The 13,886-nt window shown below is 34.3% G+C and overlaps 1 long non-coding RNA gene across 1 annotated transcript; it reads right to left on the bottom strand.

Annotated features, from left to right (window-relative positions):
• Window positions 1–6,274: 6,274 nt before the first annotated feature.
• On the bottom strand, window positions 6,275–12,120 carry LOC109950972. Its single transcript, XR_002273364.1, has 3 exons — window positions 11,858–12,120; window positions 7,384–7,459; window positions 6,275–6,354 (listed from the first exon to the last, which is right to left on the bottom strand). It is a non-coding gene; the product is annotated as an uncharacterized LOC109950972 (long non-coding RNA).
• Window positions 12,121–13,886: the final 1,766 nt, after the last annotated feature.

Raw genomic sequence — 13,886 nt, 5'->3', positions numbered from 1 at the left:
GATTAATTACACAAGTTCAGACAGGAGGCCATATGCTTTCCCCTCTCTTTTCTATTGAGCATACAGTATGCCTGTAATAAAACAGGAAGGGGAAAAAAGCTGGTCAAAGCAAACTGTTTCAAGTACCAAGTAATGATTCAAGATATCTTTACAATTTTGTGTGCCTGAATATATTTTATCTATTCATTTGACTTCTATGCTAAAACTTTTATCAGCTCCGTTCATTTGTGGAATAAAATAGCCCTTTGCCACTACTCCCATATAGCAGGTATTTCTTGAGTGCTAAATACATGGGAGAAGTTGGTAGTGTGGGTATATTTCCTCCTTACATCAAATTCTCTACTCCAAATATAAGATTTACTTGCAAGAACACAGAGGCTGTCACAGATCACGGCTGCAACCACTGCAAGCATAAGAACTTTAACAAAGTCTACAAGAATTAGGTGCCTTTATAAGCTTTCCATTTAAGTAGTATATAGCAAAGAAAGCCACTGTGACTTAACAAAACTTCACTAAAACTTCACATTAACATGCTAAAACAAAAAGTATATGTTCAAGTGTTTTTCTGATTTGGGGTCCAAAGGCTCAGTTTCAGAAAATGGGCTACTTTTTCATTTGCATGAGAAAATCTTCGCTTAATTTAATCAGTTTAATATTTTCAAAACTATAACATTGATTTTGTAAGCAACTTGATGGGAGTTAAATAAAACTTTCTAGCAGAAAAAGCAGAGCAGAGGTACAAAAATAACCAGAGAGACTTTTATCCCAACTAAGTCATAGGCAATGTGACCAAGAAGTCAAAATTATTCAGACAACCAGTATTGTGGATGCTGTCTTTTTATTCAACTAAATCTAGAAGGTTTTTAAAGTAATAAGTTACCTGTATGTTTCCAATTAATTCCTTAAAAGCTACATAAACACATGAAAATTCAGTTTAAAGTATGATGAAAAACTCAATGACATAACTTAACATTATTAGAGATCACAGTAGTCTATGGCCCCAGAATATAATGTTGGAAGAACAGTTAAGTTGTAGTTCTCATTCCATGACCCCATGAAAAAAACCAAAACAAAAAAACTAAAGCAAAACAAAACCACCAACACCAAGACCCAAAGCCTCAAATGCCCTATGCTCTGCAAGAAATCACAGTTTCCTTGGAAAATAATTTATTAAGAAATGTTAAGCTGTTCTAGACAAAAAAAAAAAAAAAAAAAAAAAAAAAAAAAAGAAGAAATTAAACAACTGATCAATAACATATTATTCGAGTATTTGAATATAGTGCTAGGAAAAAACCCTGTAGAATTACTAACACTTATTAGACGACAGGAAAAACTGGAATTACTTCCCTTGTTCTCTCCATTTCAGTTTGTTTGAAATCCTATTTTATGTAATAACATAACGATGCACTGAAAGTTTTTTACAAATGTAAATCCATCACATCTAAAGTGAAAAATCCACTAAGAGTAAAGCCAGTTTCTATACTTACGTTCGAACGTAATGCACTACTCTGTCTAAATCATAGGGGAATAAGGCACTTAAAATAGGGTGTCACATTTCGAGGTAATAAATAGCAGATTGATTCAACCTCCCAGTTGATCCTGCAGTTTACTTACATACAAGATGGAAAATAAAGTACTAAAGCCACTGTGATTTACTTCTCAGAAATGAGACACTCTATATTAGTGCAAATGAATGCAAAAGTCCTGCATTGACAATTTATTGCATTCTTAGGCCAAGCCCTGATTAGATCAAATTGCAGTCTTTCTGAGCACACCAAATGAGCCTCACTGCAGATTCCAGTCAACATTATCTGTTATATATTAAAAAAAACCAACTCCAAACAAAACCATAACGAACCCAAAACTCTAAGCCAAGTTTCTGCAGTCCATTCTTTTTCAAAGCATGTTTTTCTCCCTCTTTGTCACTAATTGGGGAAAGGTGTTCTACCCCAAGAGAAAACCCATTACTTAAGAATGTTTACCTATGAGATTTTTTTCTAGAAAGTCTTACCTAAAATAGTAGAATCTGGAGGAATTAATTCTCAACATCAGTTAAACTCTGAAGTCAGTGAAACATTCTCTCCACTACTGATAGGATAAATGGAACTGAGATACAAAATGACATTTAAAAATAACACCCCAAAGCATTCTAAACCAGCAGCATTCCTTATAGTCCTATGTGAAAAACAGAAAACTAAAGTACCGAGGACAACAGGTGTCTGTGCACTTGGGCTCCATGAGCTCAGCATCAAGGGCTTCAAGGCCACAAATTCATGGCCTTCAGTTCAGACTCTGTTAAGGAAGACCAAAATTGCATTTGAATTTAAGGGCATCTTCACTAATAAACTCAAGAGAGCATCAGAACCATTTCAGAATTCCCATAGCTAGGGCAAATCTCTTATTCACATGACTTGAGAAGGTTTTTCATTTCACACCACAGGAACCACTTCCCCCAGCCTCTTTCCTTTTAGGATACTTTGGAGAAAAATATGATTATTTCACTTTTTACCACCCAGTGGCTTAAAAATACGCAGATTTTGTACTAGTAAGACATTTGCTTGTATAAATATATAGGTATATATGACTTTAAATAGTAGGAAAAATCAGGTTTTTTCAGGTGACCTATATGCCTGTATTTTCTCAGTCCATAGACATACAAACAGCTGCTTAAACAGCATCTCCCTTACACAGACTTTTTATATTCAAAATTACACAAGATCCACTTTCCAAGGATGTTTGTTAAATACAGTGCTTCTGCAAACAAAAAAACCCTGAGTGTATGGGTGAATAACTATGTACATATTGAAGAGAAGGCAATACTGCTGTAGAGTACTAGAATCAGCAATATTTCAATACAGTTCTAGTCAAAAAGTGTGTTTCTATAACTATCTACCACCTTTTTGCAAAATGTCCGATGTCTGCCAGTGTACAACCACACATGAAAGGCCCTTGTCTTCAAAACCTAAACTGGCAGAATTTTTTTATAAAATGACGGGCCTTGAACAAGAAGTAGGGAGTAATTCAGTACTTTAATCTACTAAATATTTTAAAGGTTTGTCATCTGCACTTTAATGTCTATCTTTTTACCAGGTGCATAATAGCTTTAACACTGTAAAAAGAAGGAACTAACATATCTCCTATGCCATAAAACACTAATCAGTGTAAACTTCAAAGCTTTTACTTGAGAGTGTAAACTTCTAAGAAAGATTAGATAACTACTGAGCAGGTGCAATCCAGGAACAAAAATAGATGGAAACATAATAAAGGAAGTCAGACAAAGCAGTTGCTAAATAAAAATTCCCTTCTTATTAAAGAGGAATGACCATAGCAAAAAAGAAATTTAGATGTAATTACCACATATTATAAGGCTAACTAAGCATTTTGCAGATATTTATTGAAAATATGCATTCACCATCTGCACAGATACTGATATTCTCTTCTCTTGCAGTCATGTTCAACATAGTCTATAAAAAATTAAAACTTAACTATATGCACATTAAAGGCTGCAAGACACAGTCTTAAATTGCAGAATATTTGATAATACTTTTTAAAAAATTACTACTTTATATAAAGCATTCAATCCTTGAACTCCAATGTTGCAATATTCATTGAAGCCAAAAGTTTCATAACCTCCTCCCACACATTCAAGTAATAATCACATACTGAAGCACACACAGGCACCCTGGTGAATTACAGAACTAACCTAATGGGATTAAGTTCACACTTAAGTATTTTTAATGAGTACTGTTCACTTCTTACTTTCCATTGTGAGCTAGAACTAACCACAAACAGACAAACCTAAGATATATATACATGGAAAATGTTATTTTTGCCTCATGACAATGCATTTTATTGCCACACATCCAAACTGAAGAATAGAAAAGCTTTGTATTTCATTTTCTAATTTTCAAACAAAATGTTTGATTGTCCTCACGTGTAGAGAAGATGGTCAAGTGGTAATAAAGCGATGGCTTAGGATGAAGAAATAAAAGCATGAGCCCACTTGCCACAACTCTCACCAAGATCTACAGAATTAACCAGCACTAGAAGAGGATAGTTTACAAAAAGCTAGCTGCATTTATGATTTTTTTTTTCAAGTGTACATCCTAATTTTTCTGTTTTCCTGAAATTCCACATCCCTTTCCATTATATGTAAGTACATACTTTTTTGCATGTTTGGTTTGGGTTTTTTTGTTTCTCTTTCTCTTCCAGAAGCTCAGAAAGTTTGGCTCCATCAATCAGTCAGACCAACTAGACTGTTTTGTCACCATATCCTATATTATAAAAACATTAGGTATTTATAATGGAGTATCTCTCTTTCTTTCAGAATAAATGGCCTGTTTTCCTGAGAAATTGAGTTGTTCTAGCCTCATTACTCCCATTAACCTGTGAATTTAAACCAGCTAACATAAAAATAAAAGTTGCAGGAAGCAGCTTGATCAGAAAAACACTTTCATTATTTTTCTAAAACAAAGTACAGAGACTTTTAGATAAAAACTGAGGAAGCTGACATCTATGTAATCTATTAAACTGTACTGTTAATTCCGTACAAAATCTGTTTATTTGCAGAGGGCACAGCAGAAGCATATGCTACACTAAAATTCCCATAGAACTTTCAATACAATGTCCTGCCTCTCAGAAAGGATATTTACTGCATAGGAGACAGATTTTAGCTAATTTTGATCTGTGCAAAGAAAACGAACAGCATCCATAGTATGGCCATCACATTCAAATAGAGATTTCTTTAGGTACTGTTTGAAATGTCATGAATTGCTTAGTGCAGCACCCTCAAACTGCTTTTACAGTATAAGGATCTGAATGAAGCTGCACTTAAGTCAGCCAGTGATGGGAATCCTACAACAAAAAAATCACATGTAAAATCCTGGGCATGCTCCCATTCACTGGAGAATTTATAGTGGTTAGTAGGCAGTAACCTTCCTCAAGTAGCTCTTCTCCTGGTGCATATAAACTAATTTAATACATTCACATCAACATCCTACATACCACATCCTTATCACACTGCTGCCACTTCATCTTTTCTATTGGAATACTGTCACGTTTCACTCCCAGAGAGTTCTGGGCATTAAACCAGAGAGAACCTGAATCATTATAAAATAAAAGTGCCTGATCTTTCAGGTAAAAAATGCTAAAGTACATGTTCAACAACTTAGTGGGACTAATAGATATTTTCTGTATTTTGCTCAGATAAAGCTATTATCCCTATCTTTGCTTATTAAACCTACTAACAACGTGGCATCTGTAAACAGATAATCTGGAGTTGTCTACTCATTGTTTACCTATCTAACATTTTAGATAAAACAGATACATCTCTAACTGGAAAACTATCCAGTCAAACCTTTTCAAAAGATGCCATCTCAGTTTGGCACAAAAATCTTAGAATGTTCTTTTCATTTTTATTCTCAAGATGACATGAAGTATATCATAGCAAAGAAAATTACATCATTATGTATCTATCCAACACACCTGCTATGCAACAAACACCTGTATTACATCTGAGCTTCCAAGTAAACTGAAAATCAAGCAAACTTTTATTCCCATTAAAATATCAAAGGTAGGGGTTTTTTTTCTATTTCATCCAGTTTAAAATGATATATAGAAAAACTTAGATAGATATTGTTACCTTCAGGTTAGCTACCATTGTAACTTTCACACATAGACCTCGTTCATTTGGAAGCAAGTTGCCAGTAAAGCATGCAATTATACACTCAAGGTACACACTGGTCCAGGAAAGCCATATGCACAAGAGGAAATGAGGGAAACAAGAGTCTCCAGTACGTGGTTTTCCAGAGAGAGCCTTTCTTGGACCACTGTGAGTGGCTCCAGCAGGGCCTGCTCTACCAAGGGAAGGCAGGGGATCTGCCCAGACTCTCAACTGGCAAGTGGTAAGAATGCAAAAAAAGGGCATTATACCAAAATCTAAGCACCTGCCATTTCAGACTGGTACCAGTCACTAATGGGCACAAAAGCATGGGAGGTGTCAGAGAAATTGGCAAAGAGGTCAGGGCGAGAGGATTGTTCCAGTAGAAGAAATCCCTCTAGTTCAGTGAGACCAAGCATAGGTCACACAAGTACTGTTTAGATATCCATCATTCATTTTCCTGATTGTGGACAAAGAAATCTGCAGGATTACAATCAAGCCACTTTAATTCAGAAATGTTATTAATTCCAAATTGTATCACAGTATACTTGTTGCAGCTTTATATTTCTGGTAGCTATAAATAAAAAAGGGAATTGAATTGCAGACAGTACTTGATACTCTTCTTCCCTGGGGCCACCAGACAGATGAAACAGAAGTTCTCACTTTCAAAATGCCAACAAATCCAACGAAAGATACTGTGTAAAGCAACAGGCAAAATGCAAATTGAGCAAGTAAGGACACAATACAAAAGACAACTTTGCATTAAGGTGGCAACCTATCTAAATTACGAATGTAGGAAACCCTCATTTCTGCATTAAGATAATAAGTAATATAATAATCACTTTGTCCCCTTTCTAAGGAATAAGCCATTACTATGCTGTCTATAAAACTGTCACTTGGTGATGCTGCGTAGCTGCTGCTACTGAATAGCAAAACTCATCCAACTTTCATTTATTTTGAGTTGTGAAAAAAGGAAACTAATGAACTCTGAATAATTAAGACATTTATAATACAAAACTAATGTGTCTATATATGGCCTAAGATTCTTATCTGATATGGCTAAAATAACCTACAATTTTTAAGCATGAGGTCCTTAATTTCTTTTCATAGGTAGATGTAATTTCCTTTTTTATATCGAATATTTCATACTCTGTGAATTATTTTTACTGATCAGCTACTCTAATTTAGCAGTGTAAAACAAAATGAAAAAAAACCCCTGAAATACCTAAACTAAAAAACTTTATTTAAGGTACTATGTACAAAATAAACCCAGTGATTGCTTGTTTTGTGGAATAGGTATACAAAAGAAAATCAAATAGAATTCATCGAGACAGAAAGTGATGCATGAGGCTATTAACTTCTGAGACATGTCAATAAAAACAATAAAGCAAGATACTTTGAGTCTAGCTCTCCTCCATTTGAACAACTAGTTTAACTAGGTAAGAGAAACTGCTTATTTGCTAGACAGAAGCTTGGGAATATAAGAATATGTGCATTAGCTAGATATTTTTATTAAAGCAGAATGCGTATATATATAAATCAGAAAATCTCAAATAGAGTACAACTTAAAACCATTTTTATATGAAAGCTTCTAGTTTCAAGCAAGTATCTGCAAGTAACAAATATGGTTTTATTAAGCAACATATAGACAGTTCTAACAAAGGACACCTGAACAATGAATCACAAACCCCACTTGTAAATTGGCTGAGGCTATTCCAACATACCTGTCAACTCTAAATCTTTGTCCAACAGATAATCAGAGATGAGTTTTGATCAAGAGTTCTCCTACAGTAGAAGGGCCTACAGGTATAAAAGAAATGTGTTGTTTAAACAAAACTATAACTAAACCACAGCATCTCACACAGTAAAGATCCACAAGTAGTTGTTACAGGTTTTTGTTGATGACAGTGCCACTCTTTCCTGAGTACATTTCCAAGTATTCCGTAGGTTTATATCCTTATTTTAGCTTACTAATTAACACAGTAGAAACTGAAATTTCCCCTAATAATAGCTATTAGCTGATAGCAAAAAGGCTTGTCCTTCCTATGCGCTGACCAGGTCACACAAAGAAGGGGAAGGTGAGTAGCCATATTAAAATGCTTTCTCTTTCCCCAAATCCCTCAGGGAAGGTCCTTACCACTGTGCCAATAAATTTCTTATGGCTGCCTCCATCATAAATACTCTGATTAAAATGTAAATTCAACCAACCTATCAGCTTCCCATTAAGAGGACTCTTTAAAAACACCATTAATCAGCTGAGAGATATGTAGTGAAATACCACTTATCAATTCTAACTGCTTATGACAGTTAACAAAGCTTTATATTTGCCCCAAACATGTGCTGATCTATCAATTATGCCAGGGTTCACTCTCACGCTAATTGTACATTTTCTTCTCTAATGCATTTTTGCTGTTATCTCATAGGCTAATGAAAGCTGGGAAATCAATACATATAAATTATACATGCAAAGAAGGACTGCTGTGAACATAAAGTTTCTAATTAATTGCACTTGATTAATTTATATCCTTTAATTATCTTGCTAAGCCACAAACAACATAAATATCCTTGCAATCTGGTTATTGCTATGTCAGTCATAAAAAAAAGCAGACACAGTAAATCTATGAAATCTAGCAAACTCCATTGCCAAAAAACATAGTATGGCATAACACATAAATATAAACAGACTTACTCAAGACACCTATGAATAATTTTACTGTGACAAATTACCACTAAATATGTTGTATAGTTATTTGATTAAGGTTATAATGATGTTATAACTTTACATGTAGCATACAGGGTAAGCAAAATGCAGGCTTATGGAGGTTTTTAGTTGTATTTATAAAACAAATCTGCAATAGACATGTAAGTGATAATGATATCTGATTGGTTAGGGCCAAGGATCAAATTATCAATATTCTAAATTAAGGCATTACTGCTTTTCTGCACTTAAGATTACATGGCAATTTGTTTGCAGACTTATCTGAAAGCCAGAAATGCACACAATCAGGACCTAATAATGATATACCCAACTCTAAGCAGAGTTAAATAAGAGTTACCATACTGTCTTTTGTAAGAGGCAATTGGCCAAATATAAATTCTTCCATTATGTGAGTAGCTGTAATTGTAAATACTTTTTTTTCCTTTCAAATTTTGTCCACTTTGGTAAACCAACCATATGTCACTGTTGTGAAATCTAATCCTATCAATCCACCAGACTTGCTCTTTGTCCTACACAACAGCATATTACTGAATATCTGTATCTACAACTTTCATAAACGTGTAAAAAGAAACTGTATCTGTCTACAGGGAGACTCAGACAGAGACCATCTGTCAGAGTCTAAAGCTATTCTTTAAAAAAGAAAACATTCATCTGGGATTTGCCCTTTACAGAGTAAACCCACTTAACCTCCCAATAAGATTAACTGTTATTTGTTTCCATTAAACAAAAATGACCATGCTAATATGCATTTAATAGCACCAACAATGAGAGAAACATGAACTTTAACAATTTTTGAATTCATTAAAGTTGTAAAATATGTTATTTAATGACAGCTATTTTATTATTTGTAAATATTTTTTTTTTCATTTCAAGCCTTCTTGCCCAAAGTTGAGGTTAAAAATATTTTTTTTTTTTTAAATCAGGGTAAATATTGAAAGTAAGACAGCAGGCTCTTGAGTCTGCCACATAATATAGATACCAATGACCATATATAAATTAAGTCTGAATAATGTGTATAAAAACCCAATACCTTTGGAGCACTGATGATTTTCACCTGTGCCCTCAACATCCAGGCATTTACAAAGAAAGGTATTTAACTAGATTGATTATACGAGGCTGTCTGAGTAGAGTTAGTGCAATGTAATGGAGACTGTACTCTGTGCTTCTCTTTGCAGCAGCACAAATCACTGAACCAGCCTGAAGCTATACAGAAAAATACCTTAATGTCTCCTCTTGGGCTGACAAAACACAGTAGTACTGTCATGTGAGACTGCCTCTTCTGCTGGGGAAAAACACAGTAGGAGAAACCTTTAAATGTAGGCTACCCCTTAGCTCCCAATATTGTCTTGTGCTTATTTTGTCAGACCAAGTTAGTGAGATGTACAATAGCATTAAACAGAATCCTAAAACATGAAGGGGTGAAGTGCAAAATCCCTCATAAAATTAATTCCTGGGTCCCTGCCTTCCTGTTTTGCTCCTAACTCTACCTCTAAAGTAACCTAGATAAGAAGCACAAAAGGTGTCCTCCTCCCCTTAGGAGAAGCTTGAGGAGAGCTCAATAAAGCCTGTTTCTACTCTAGGCATAATTCAAATCTTACTGGAGCCAGTGGGAATATATTCACCAGGTTCAGTTAGCCTTGCATCCAGCTTTCTTCATTAATGGTAGTGGCACTATGCAATCAATAAACATTAAGACAAAGCAATCATACAATCATTTTCTCAGTGAGAAATTGGCATATGCTATAAATAAGAAGAAATAAATTGATGAGGGGAGTCATTATTACAATTCAGCACAGCTAAAGAAATTGTTCCTAAAACAGAGAACCCAGAAAATACAGGCTTCCTCCTCCTCAAACACAAAGCATATTAAGAAACAGAACCAAAATGCTTTAGGCATGTAAGTCTCTACCTATTCTAAGAGTCAACTGATGCATTACTTGAATATACTGTATCTAAGATCCAACATCAGGGGAAAAAATCTTACAGTATATACAGAGTTATACAGAAGCAGATATTTTAAACTCAGGTTTAGTAGATTCCAAATCTAGATCAGGATGCATCATCGGTCATTTGAAATCTGCTAAAATCTCCTTGTGTTGGACAGGTGGTAAGAGCACAACCTTTCAAACAGTGGAATCAATCCTTTGATATCATCTGCATTGGCTGCTGATCATCTCCTGTAAGGGAGCAGATTCAGACTGGCAGTGCCCAGTGTTTGTGTGCTGTCTGTAAAGCTACAGCCAGACAATGAACTCAGTGTTTTCATTACTTTACAGAAAAAACGGTGAAGAGTGAAATTGAGAAAGGCGTGAATTAACAAGGATCATGTTTAGCTACTGATAAAGTTGTGACATAAGACTTGCCACGTGCCAGACAGTTCCAGCACAGAACAGTCAGAAGTCACTAAGAAGGAACTGAAGGCAGCAGGAAAAGCCTTTATCCATCCAAAACCCATCAATTCATCTAAGGAAAAGCTTTGGAGTATGTAACTTCCACTAGAGTTCACTGGATTTGACGCTTGAGATATAAAGCATCTAGATAGAAGCAGGGTACTGAGGTTTGACTACAATTACCTTATCTTTCCTATTTTTAGTGACAGGACCAGATTATTTTAAGTGCATTTTATAGAAAACCCTTCTTTACTGAAATATAAAGACTGTAATAAAGACAATACAATGTTTTGAAACTGTTTTAAATCCTTCACTCAGCTTTGCTTCTACAGATTTAACATGTAGGGGTTCTAATCTTACTGCTACTAATTAGAGCTTTAGTGTAATTGTGCCAACAGGGTGCTTGGCATAATAATTACTATTGAGAGATTCTGGTGGAGCAGTAACGTGCCCACATAATACAGATATGTCTAATATTATACAGCAGTCACCTTTGTATGTTGACTCTTAAGTTGGATTTTAACCAAGTAAGGGGTTATTTTGCCTTTATTATAAAGCTTAAAAGGCATATACATATGTATGATTTGGGTATTTACTTTTCCTTCTTGATTCTTTTGAATATTAATTAGGCAGAGGAAAACTAGAAAGCACTTCATTTCACATCCTTCATAATTTAGTCTAGTTTGGCATGGGAAAATGAACAAAAATGCTTATGTTGGCAGGTCATACTTTTAATGTAATATTAGACTTTCTTAGGATAATGTCCTCAGCTGCAAAGTTTACCATAATATACAATAAACAGAATTAAAAACAGAGGATGAGTAAGACTTAAAAATGTGCATTTAGAAAGTGCCTGTGCTGCATTCCATTACAGTCCTACTGGTTTTGAAACAAATCTTTATGTAACTACGTGAATAAATCTATTCAGTGAAATACACAAGACAAACTTAAAGGACAATGCAGGAACACTAACAAAGATATAGAAGAGCATTTTTGATCACTTAGTAACATTTACTATCTTACTGTCTAACAAGTTTCAGATAATGAAACTTTGTTAATGATGTAAATCTATAGTGAAAGAACACTTACCAGCATTGAGATGTTTTGTTTGGTTTGTGTTTTTTAACCTCTAGAAATATCAGCTTCAGCCATACAATCATTAAAAGAATAAAATCTTAATTATGGATATGATTACAGATATAACAAGGACTTCAAGAGCAATTCAAACATGTGAACCCTGTACAATATCATAAGATAAAAAGTAATAGGCATTTTCAGATTAATTGAAGCATCTTCTTTAAAAAAAAATAGTGTACTCTTTAAAATAAGAAAACGTACAGCATGGAGCCTGAACCAGAGCTTCATCTAGAACAGACAGGCTTGTTTTTACTGCCCCTTAGTGCTTCCCTTTTAAAGTGACAGGAAACCAATTTCTGATTACAAATCAATAGGTTAGCACACTATCATCAGAGAGTAAATTTAGTTGTTGCTATTAGATCATAGAAGAGGGCATCAGAAAAGAGCAGCTGTTGCCATTTTGATGGATACAAAAACCAGTAAACAGCATTTCTTTTCTACAAATCCGTATTTTCAGGGAAGAATTTTTACAGTGTAAGTCACATGTGGCTTATTTATCATTTGTGGGTCACCATCAGAAAAAACATCTGTGACAAATGTACCATGTACATGAAGTGCCTAAGTTTAAGTCTCAAAACTAAGAACCACTGAAATGTGCTGTATTAATTAATATAATGGAAACAAAATGTATGTATGTGCCTGTCACACAGAATACCTTTTGATGAAGTCTCTTTTTTCTTTAAGCTTTTAAGATAATCTTAGAGAAATCATCAAACTATAAAAAGAAATCAATAAAACAGAAAAGGTTCCCATCACCCCTAAAAAAATCCATAACTTTTGCATTTTAATAGAGACACTACAAGACTATACCAGTCATTTTCTTTCTGATGTGTTCCTTTGATTTCACTCTTATCTCACAGGACTCTTGACTTTCCTGAGAAAGGGATTATTGAATTGTATGTCTCCCTCAGATGCTCTTGATCATTCAAGTAGTCTGTACTTAAGAACGTTACAGAGTCTGCTCAGCTGCTGGCTCCTTGGGAACTCATCAGGGACTGTCATCTTAATATTAATTGGGTTTTGTGCAGGAATCCAAGTCCCACAATGAGAGGGTTTCAAGAGAGAAGATTATGCCCAAAGCCAGATATAAAGACAAACATATTTAGCACAACAATTATGATAATTGCAGAAACACTCTGAGAAATAAGTAAATCTGATTAAGGGCACTTCTACATGATCAAATATTAATCTGATGTCTTCACTCTAACCTGGTTTGAGCATAAGAGGCTTCTTATGGTTTTATGTATTAACAGATTTGTAGAAGCTGAACTCATAGTACCTAATAATATGGTACATCCAAGTCAATACAGTAAAAGGATCTTTACGGAATGTAATCCACTTAAATTAAAAATAGACACAGATTGAATCATAAAGCTTAAATTAAAATTGACACAGACTCAATCAATAAAACATTTTATATAAAGTCTTGTATAAACTACTGTAACATTTTGCAGTCTCATAGCACAATAACTTGTGTGTATTTATTTTTATTGAATAAAGACTGAATCATTTCAGAACAAAATTATCATTAATATCACTCGGACAAAGACTCAAAAGTTTCCAGACTGACATAATTTCCAGCAAATTAAATACACCTATATTTGCCAAGGTGAAACTTACCTATCTTTAAAATATGTGGTTTACTTGTAGAGGTTTTAAGTATAGTTAAGTCATTTCATCATTAAAATCTCTCTGATTTATAGGAACTGTGGGCTAAAACTATATTTTCGTGATGAATAATAACACAGTGGCAGCAAAATGAGCTTTTTTGGCACTGATTTCTCTATGTATACGTGCATGCACATACTTGCATACAAATATATACTAATACAGACCTCTGAATTAAAATTCCATACAAAATAATGTTTAATATTCTGGATGCATTCTATTTAATACTACCATGACAAGTGCATTCAGTTTGCTATGCACAGACCATTTTGAATAAATCTGAAATTAATATATACAATATACACTTGTTAAT

Source organism: Corvus cornix, chromosome 11 (assembly GCF_000738735.6).
Source record: "Corvus cornix cornix isolate S_Up_H32 chromosome 11, ASM73873v5, whole genome shotgun sequence".
Lineage (NCBI taxonomy): Eukaryota > Metazoa > Chordata > Aves > Passeriformes > Corvidae > Corvus > Corvus cornix.
Note: the sequence above shows the minus strand (reverse complement) of the source record. Positions and strands in the feature narration are given on the sequence as shown.